The 10,026-nt window shown below is 41.4% G+C and overlaps 1 pseudogene; it reads right to left on the reverse strand.

The window, feature by feature from the left end:
* Positions 1-5,406: 5,406 nt before the first annotated feature.
* Positions 5,407-5,862, reverse strand: LOC142432264 (mitochondrial import inner membrane translocase subunit TIM16 pseudogene; annotated as a pseudogene).
* Positions 5,863-10,026: the final 4,164 nt, after the last annotated feature.

The raw sequence follows: 10,026 nt of genomic DNA on the forward strand, positions 1-10,026 counted from the left end.
AACCAGAAGAGATCTATGTAAATGGAAGAATTTTCTAAGGTCATGAATAGGAAGACATACTATAATGAAAATGTCAATACAGTATAATACAATATATAAATATAATATAATTTCTATTCAAATCCCAGCTCTTCAAAGAAATGTGAAAACTGATTACCAATTTCATATAGAAAGAAAAATGCCGGACAAGCAAAACCCCACAGAAAAAGAAAAACAACATAGGCGGCTTCTCCCTCCCTGATTTCAAAACATTTTGCACACCACAGTAGTCAAAATAGCTTGGTATTAGTACAATGATAGATGTATAGACCAATGAATTAGAACAGAGAACCTAGATATAAAACCAAGCACATACGGAAACCAGTTTTTTTATAAAGCACCAAAACACATCAAATAGGGAAAAGACAGTTGTTTTCAATAAACAGTGCTTGAATATTTGAATCCCAATCTGCAAAAGAATGAAATAGGACCCAAACCTCACACATAGACAAATGAACTCTAGATTGATTAAAAACCTCCATATAAACCCTAGAACTACAATGTTGTTTCTTAGGTACTATCGGGTTGATGTCTATCTACAGTGGTCCTATGTTCATGAAACACTCCCTGGTCCTGTGCCCTTTTCACAATTGTTCCTATTGCTGAGCCCATAGTCGCGGCCATGTGTCATTGTATCTCCCTGAGAGCCTTCCTCTTTTCCTTTTCCCTCCACTTTACCAAGTATGATGTCCTTCCCCAGGGACTGGGCCTTCCTGATAACATGGCCCAAGTGTGGAAGAGCAAGCCTCACCATCCTTACCTCTAAGGAGTACTCTGCCAGTACTTCTTCCAAGACAGCTTGGTTTCTCCTTCTGGCACTACATGTCACCATCAACTTTCTTCTCCAGCACCACAATTCAAATGGATCAATTCTTCTTTGGTCTTTCTTATTCCATTTCCAACTTGCACATGCACACAAGGCGATTGAAAACACCTTGGTTTGGGTCAGGTGGACTTAGTCCTCAAAGTAACATCCTTGCTTTTCAATACTCTAAAGAGGTTTGTGTAGCAGACTTACCTAATGCAATTCATCATTTCATCTCTTGCCTGCTGCTTTGATGAGGATTGGTTTTGAATCCAACAAGACAAAATCCTTGACAACTATAACCTTTTCTCCATGTTTCATAATGCTACCTCTTGGTCCAGCGGTGAGGATTTTGGTCTTCTTTACATTGAGTAATGGATGATCCACACTGAAGGCTGCAATCCTTGATCTTCATCAGCAATTGCTACAAGTCCTCCTTACATTGAGCACGTAAGATTGTCATCTGCTTATTGCAGGTTGTTAATAAACTTTTCTATAAACATTGTCAATGAAAACAAAACAGGGAAAAACTTAAGGGCCCCACTATAAGACATTAAACATACTAGCAAACATAATGAAAACACACTACAGAAGATAAAAGGAAAGATTGGACCTCCTAAAACTGGCGACATTTATGTACATTAAGAAGCGAAAAGATTCTCTTTGCCCAAATCCACTTTGGGCAAATAGTTAGGCTAAAATGTGATACTCTATCATTTGACCTCTCTTTTGACCCCATTTTAAATTGGTTGTAGTTGAAAAAATATTTTCTGGTTTTTTTATTGAGGTTCCCCTCTCTTTCATTTGGTCATATTGTTGAATCTTTAGGGGTTTTTTGGTCTTTGTTCTGTATGTGTTCCGTTATAGGGAACCTAGGATAGGCACATCTATAGAGATAGTCACTGGAATAATAATTCCCTAGGGGCATGGAGGGGAAGTTATAGGGAAATGGGGAGTCAGCCACAGTAAAGACAAGGAGAAAAAAGTTCTAAAGTTGATTGTGGTGATGTTCTACAACTCTTTCCAGTATGATTGAACTTCGCATTATACAAAATATAAATTATATTTTCAATAAAATGATTATAAATAAACATCAAAGGGGGAAAAGGGTAAAATCACAAGCACAAATTGGGTGGAAAAGTGGCAATGTCATGTCAGAATAAAGGGCTAATCCTTAAAATCTGTGGAAAATTGCAACACCTCAAGAAAAACACAAATAATCCTAATAAAAATATGCAAAATACATGAACATACAATTCACCAAAAATGATATCCAGGGGGTCAACAATCAGAGGAAGAAAGGCTTTTCTATCTTTAGCTACAAGAAAAACGCAAACTACAACATCAATGAGATATTACCTCATACCAGCACCGATAACAAAATGATAAAAAACAAAAACCCCAAAACAGAAAAATAACAAAAGCTGGAGCAGATGTAGAGAGACAGGAATCCTCACCCACTGCTGGTAGGAGTATCAAATAATACCGGTCCTATGGACTCGTTCTTACATGAAAAGAAGCAGGTTTCGGTGGTTATAGAAAGGCAGTGGACAGTGGAAAGAACACGGAGAAAGGATAAAAGAAAAGAAATGAATTAATTTTTAAAATAGACTCAAACACCCTAGTGATCATAAACACGGAACGGGATGGGGCCATGCTTGTTCTGCTGCGCCTAAGGCCTCTGTGTGTTGGAGCGGCCAGGTGGCAGCTCACAGCAGCAGCGTGTGCCACTTACACAGATTCAAGGCAGACGAAGGGTCAATACAATAAAATATGAAAGACATATAGTTTAAGATGGAAGGCTACGGGATACTGTAAGACTAGAACCATATTAAAAAGCAAAGAACATTGTCACAGTGTTATGGGTGGAGGGTGTTGTTGGAGAGAAAGGAAAGGGTAGAGGTCAGAGGAAGTAGTATTTATAGTTGCTGCATAAAGGACTGTGTTGAACTTAATGCCCAAAGAGGGTTCTAATGGCCCTTAATATTCATATTCTGTTTCCTGGTTTCGTTTAAAAAGTCACCATAACATTGCATCACATAACCCTTCCCCCATTTGAGGTTTCTTCTTTGACTTGCTCCCTACTTTGGCTCTAGGTAAGTCTTTGATGTGTGGCTGCAGAGGGTCCTGCTGAGGGGGGCCTGCTCTGGGCTGGGCCACATTTCATCCAAAAATGGAATTCAAAATGGGAGACTGTTCCCGGTCATGTAATTAACACTGCTGAAAATATACTGCTTATGAAAAGGAAAATGCTAGTGCTGATTATGAAATTTATGAGGTGCTTACATGTAGTGGAATGGAGTGAATTATCTAGTTCTACCGATGCTCTGACCCATTTAAAATGAGAACACAGGAGGGCAATGTGTTTGCCTCTCAACACCCTCAGGGAAGGTAAAGGGGTAATTTATTTCTTTGTGGCTGGCTGTTTATTCAGTCTAGAATTAGATAATGGGTTTGTATTTACATCTGTAAACCTCTCCCAGTCAGGAGATGATATGCCACTGAGGACAGCTGAGCAGCTTTCACACCGATCTCTTTCCTGGGAGAAAGGGCCTCTTGTTAAAGGGAGTCTGTGTGTTGTGGGATGTGGGTGGAAAGGGATATGGGGGAGGTCCCAGATCACTCTCACTGGCCTCATTTTGGGCCTTATCACTTCCTCTCTTTAGCATATTCTTGTTTGGTATGAAAAGATACTGGATTGGAGAAAGATGCTGCCTGGAATCTGTTGGACTACTCTCTGCGAAGCTGACAGTTCAAACCAACCAGCTCTCCAGAGAAAAAAGGGAAACTCTCTGCTCCTGTAGATATTTCATCCTTGGAAACCCTGTGTCGTCACTCAGAGTTGGAAGTGATTCAACAGGTAATGGGTTTGTTGTTTTGGTTTTGGGCTGAGTCTCCCAACCACCAAGTCTACATAAACAAGTTCCCCAAGGCTGGGACTTTCAAGAGGTCAGCATCCTTTTAATACTAAGCTGGACATAAGATTCCTTCCAGAAAGAGTCATACAAATATAGTCCAAACTCAACTAAAACTCACTGCCTTCAAGTTCATTATGACTCATTGCAACCTTATAGAACAAGGTAGAATGGCCTTCCTAGAGATTCTGAGGCTGTGATCATTTAAGATGGAGACAGCCGTATCCTCCCCCTGTAGAGGTGCTTTAAAGTTGGAACATTGGGTGTTCTAGGTAGCAGTCCAACACTCTTAACTGCTGTACCACCACGACTCCCGAAATTCTGTAGGATATCTAGTCACTAACTGTGTAATTATGAAGGCCTGTTTTATTAGCACATCCTTCTGTGTTTCCAATTTAAAACACAGCCTCAACATTTTGCCACCCAAATCCATTTATTAAGCAAAATTGCATGTGAAACTCCCCCAAATCAGAATTCTACCCCAAGAAATGTTGGATGTTTCCCAAAGTGTTGCTAACAAGGTGGGAAAAAATGAAATAATAACACTCAATATGATCAAAGAGTTTCACTTAAATCTTGGTTCTCAGTCTGTTTATTTTGCTCACCGACAGCCCCGTGCCTTTATTTTTATTATTGTTGTTGCATGCTGTCTAGTTGGTTCCAACCCATAGCAACCCTTTGTATAACACAATGAAACACTGCTCAGTCCTGAGTTATCCTCACATTCACTGCTGTTTGAGCCCATTGTTGAAAACACTTTGTAAAATAATTCCACCGAGGCTGCCTTCTTCTTCTTTCTCTTCATCTTCTTCTTCTGCTTCTTGTTCTTTCTACTCCTCCTCCTCCTCCCTTTTGCTGACCCTCTACTTAGCAAACATGATATCCTTTCCCAAGGATTGGTCCCTCTGAATAACATACCCAGAGTATGTGAAAAACCTCACTGTCCTTTTTATAAGTAGTCTGGCTGTGCTTCTTCCAACACAGACTTTCTCCTCTTTCTGGCAGTCCATTCAATATGATTTGCAACGCAATAATTCAAAGACAGCAAGGCTTCTTCAGTCTTTCTTATTCGTTGTCCAGCATTCACAGGCACTTGAGGTGATTGAAGATATCATTCCTCCAGCCAGGTACACCTTAGTGTTCAGTGTGTACCTCTTTGGTTTTTAACAGTTCAAAGAGGCCTTCTACAGCATATTTGTTCAAGGTAGGATGTAATTTATTTCAAACACTTTATTGAGGGGCTCTTGTAGCTCTTGTAACAATCAATAGTATCAAGCACATTTGTACATGTTGCCATCATTATTTTCTAGACATTTATAATCTATTGAGTTCTTGATGTCGGCTCCTATTCCCTCCCCCCCCCCCACTATTTTATTTCTTTATTGCTACTTCCATGGGCATATTGTGGGTCCAAGTAAAGATTCTAATTTTCCTAATGTGGAGATGTAATCCATATTAAATCATATAGTATTTGATTTTCATCAGTAAGCGTTTCAAGTCTTCTTCATTTTCATCAAGCGAAATGTGCAATTGTTGGTAGCTCATAAGTCTTCTTCCATACTGATGCCAAGTTGTTCTTTTTTTTTTTTGACCCGAAAAGGGCATTTATTAGTGGACTATAAATTAGGTGGGGGGGGGGGGCAGAGGTCACGTCCTGGATGCCTGTTCTTTCTCTTTGTCCTCCTGGGCCTGGATATTGAGCTCCTCGTCAAGGCGCTCCTTTGCACAGACCACCAGGCTCTGAGTTGCCATGCTGGCCCTCACCTTGGACTGCAGGTAGAAGGAGCCACCCACCGATTTGTCATTTACCTTGAACAAATGTTCATAATTCTTTTGGATGTCCTCAGGGCTCAGCTTGGCAACGTTGAGGATCTGCTGGGCTTCCTGCAGGCTGAGGCCCGATAGGTTGGAGGCAGCTGCTGACTGGTGGCCGGCCTGGCCCTGGGCATCAGCAGCTGCCCGGCTGGCTGCAAACTCCTGCCGCAGGGCCCGAGCAAAGGCTCTGCCCACCACCTGCATGCTCATTACGATGATCTGGGCCAGGTACTTGGCCATGGCCGCCGCTCTGCCACCAGGGGCGGCCTCCGACTTCCGTGGCCCGGTGGCCCCAACTCAAGGCCAAGTTGTTCTTTATGTAGCCCAGCTTCTGGAATAATTTGCTCAGTATATAGATGAAATAACTATGATTAGAGTATATAACCTTTATGAATAACTTTTGGTTAAATTGATAGGACAGCATACCAAATAACAGCAAGAAATGTTGAGTAGAGACGTACTATTTTCATGTTGTAAGTAGAGGCCAGAGATGCATCCAAATATCCTACAATGCACTGGAAACCCTAAAATAAAGAATGACCCATTCCAACATGTAAATAGTGCTGGTGCTGAGCAAGCCTGAAATAGAGGTAACAAATTTTAAGAATGTCCCTACTCTTTTAGATATTTGAGTTCTAATGTGTGTGAGTCTCGGTACTTTAGAGAAACAAATCACTGAAATTCATGTATAAGAGAGAGTTTTATATAAAGGGTAAGTGCACATCAAGAAAACATCCCAACCCAGTGCTGCACAAACCTACAAGTCCAACATTAACCCATATGTCCAACACCAATCGAAAAAGTCCTCCTCCATCTCACAAAACACACGTAATGATGCCAACTGCAGGAGGAAAGATGAGTCAGTGCATGTGTTATCATCTCAGCACTGGCAGGGCTCTCCACATGGCTGCTCCAGCACCCAGGGCTGCATCAGGGTAGGTCCATGTTGCTCCTCCTCAGGGATGTCTTTCAGGAAGTGAGCCTTGACAGCTAAAGCAGGGAACTGGCTAAGGCAGCTGCACCCTGGTCCGAGATCAGAAAGCAAGAGACCTGAGAATGAGAAAGGCAGGACTCATGGATTCATTTATCCCTCTGCCTTTCAATTGACCCCACGTGTGTTTATCGGCCAAGCTAGCCCAATAAACTAACTAGTTCATAATGGAACTCAGGGGAGCAAGGCCCTCAAGGAGATGATGGACACTGTGGCTGCAACAATGGGCTCAGGCAAAGGGACAATAGTCAGGGGAGCAGGTCCGGGCAATGCTTCTGTTGTGCATAAGGTTAATAAGAGTTGGAACTAATTTGGCATCTAACAACAATGGGGCTGACATCGATCAAATAATTACTATTTCCAAAGAATTGGGAGCATGTTAGTGTGATCCTATGCCAATACCTGCCAGAGGGAAAACAAACAGGGAGCTTGGAAACAAGGGCAGAGAAACTTCTCTGGGTCAGACTCTCAGAAGGTTCAGAGAGCGTTGGTTGGAGTGGATAAGACTGAGAGGCAGCCCTTGGGGGTCACATTCAGAAAATCCTGGAGAGCTCTGAGTGAGCATTTTCAGGAGGTAGGAACAGAAATGAAAATGCAATAACCTAAGTGTAACTTCAGTATGCGTTTATAAAAATGATCATTTTCTCAGAATTTGGGTAGCCCTGGTGGCATAGTAGGTTGCATGTGGGACTGCTAACTAAAAGATCAGCAGTTCAAACCCACAAGTCCCTCTGAGAGAGAAAGATGAAGGTTTCTTCTCCCCCAGAGATTTACAGCTTTGGGGCAATTGGACTCTGTCCTGTAGAGTCACTATAATTCAGAATCAACTTGATGGCAGTGAGTTATTGTTTTTACTTTTGGCTAGAAAAAATACATTTTTATTGTAATTTTGGCAATTTTAGTACTGTTCATCTAAAGAGTCCTAGTGGCACAGAGTGTTAATCACTGGGCTGGAAACTGGAAGAATAGCAGTTAGAACCCACCAATCACTCATTGGGAGAAAGATGACGTAGTCTGCTCTCATAAATATTTTACCACCATGGACGTATTACAGGACATGTCTACTCTATCCTTCAGGGGAGCAATGAGTCCAACTTTACGTAATGGCAATGGGTTTGGGTTTTTGTTCATCCAATAAATAATTACCGTATAATGTTATAATTATATTTGAATATCAATAACACAAGAGCTGCAAATATTGAGCACTGATATGTAAGGAATCAGATATTGTGGTCAGCTCTTTATCCTGAGACCTTACCATAATGCTACTCATCGCCTCATTTCACAGATGCAACTCCTGAGACGTGGAGCTGCCAATGAGAACATCTAATCACATGGCAACAAAGCGCTGGCTCCTGTTGGCAGAAAAGCTCAGGTTCCAGTTGACTGCCTATACTGGCCTTCCTGGAAATACAAGAGTTCGTGCAGAACAAGAAAAGCATGGTACGTGTTTCCTATTTATGCTTATGAATTTATGCCGAGTACTCTGAGCTATTGCAAGTGGTGACATTCCTGTTGCTCCTGGGTTGGTTCTGACGTCTGGGGACCCTCTGGGGCAGAGCAGAAGGGTCCCACTGGGTTTCCAAGGCAGCCATCTTTAGGACAACAGATTGCCACATCTCTTCCCTACTGAGTGGCTAGTCGATCAGCTAACCTATTGTTTGTCATCCAAACGCGTAATCATCATTTTGCTACCACTAAAGCCTCAATAACGAGAAATGTCAGGAGCTGATTAAACCAAAATAGGATGTTTCCCAAGCCCTGCTGCTACAGGCAGCAGAGGGTTAACTTGTATCCATACCTTAAGTTTCATGTCTCTTCTCCCAGTGAATCAAGGTCAGTTAGGTTTCCATTCTGGGTATCTAACTAAGGATGATTTTTTTTCAGCAAAACTTCATGAGAGGATAGTCGTTATGCAAAGGTGAAGAACAGCTCTTACGGTGAGTGATCTCACAGGAAATATAAAGAAAAATAAGACGTATACCAAGAATATTAGAATCTTCAAGAGTAGAACAAGGTCAACATTCAAAGAAATCTAAAGTAGGTGAGTAGCTGTATCCCTAACTTTGGTTGTGAATTAGACATAAGTTGGTCTTTTCCATTTAATTGAAAAATGGACCAAGCGGGTAGGAGTATGGCTCTTATATTGCAGATGGAAAAAAGAAATGAAGATAGGTTAAGAGAGTTTCTCCTGGCCACAGGAAAAGTCCCCCACCCCACCCCCCAATTTGAATATAATACTCATGGCCCTAATTTATTTTGCCTTTCTTCTGCACAACCTGCCCCTTGATTATGTGAAAATCCTTCATTTATTCTACGAAAGAGTAACTGGAGTACTGTGTCCAGCGTTGTTAAGAAATGGAGAGGATTTGAGCTGATGAGAACATGGCCCACAGTCAGGAAAGAAGATGTATCTTGAAGTTAGAAGGACATGCTTTTAAACTCTGGTTCTACCATCTTCAAGCTGGGCAGAGTATCACCACACAAGGTATGTCTTTATTTTATGTCTCTTTACTTTAAGTCTCCAAGTCTTTATTTTCTCTTCTGTACAATAAGGATAAATAATAATATCTACCTTGAAAGTGTGTTCCCAGTATAAAAATAAGGTTATATATGTAATGTAATATATGTAGGTAATATGTGTCAAACCTACTGTAGGAGAAATATCCAGATTCTCTGTTCCCATATATATTACAACTTAGAAAAACCTAGGTCAGTCTTACTCTCTCAAGTAGGGTATTTATGAATCAGAATGTATTCCATGGCATGCAATAACACAATGCCTAAATTAAGACAAAAATTCATTAAATGTTAGTTATCGTATTGTTATTTTAAGTTGTTCACTATTATAATCTTTTTTTTATTTTTAAAAGGGGGGGTAAGGAGGAGGGAGCAGCGCACCCACTATTATAATCTTGACATGGAGTTCAATGCTCAAATAACCACACTTATTAAGCATGTAGCATACATGCAAGACACGGGGATCTTTACAGAGTGCTAGGGATTGATAAGAACTATGGTGAAATAAATAGTGTGGGTTAGTCTGGGGACTTTAGAGAGAGAAATCCACAGACACTCATGTATAAGAGAGAGTTTTATATAAAGGGTAAGTGCACATCAAGAAAACATCCCAACCCAGTGCTGCCCAAGCCCACAAGTCCAACATTAACCCATTAACCTATATCCCATATGTCTAACACCAATCCAACAAAGTCCTCCTCCATCTCACAAAACACACACTATGACACTGACTGCAGGAAGAAAGCCAAGTCATTGAACGTGTAAACATCTCAGCACTGGCAAGGGCCTCCACACGGTTGCTCCAGCACCCAGGACTGCATCAGGGTAGATCTGTGTAGCTTCTCCTTGGGGATGTCTTGCAGGAAGTCAGTCTTGCCAGCTGAAGCAGGGAACTGCTAAGGCAGCTACACCCTGGCCTGACCATCACAAAGCAAAAGACC

Source organism: Tenrec ecaudatus, chromosome 18 (genome assembly GCF_050624435.1).
Source record: "Tenrec ecaudatus isolate mTenEca1 chromosome 18, mTenEca1.hap1, whole genome shotgun sequence".
Classification (NCBI taxonomy): Eukaryota; Metazoa; Chordata; class Mammalia; order Afrosoricida; family Tenrecidae; genus Tenrec; species Tenrec ecaudatus.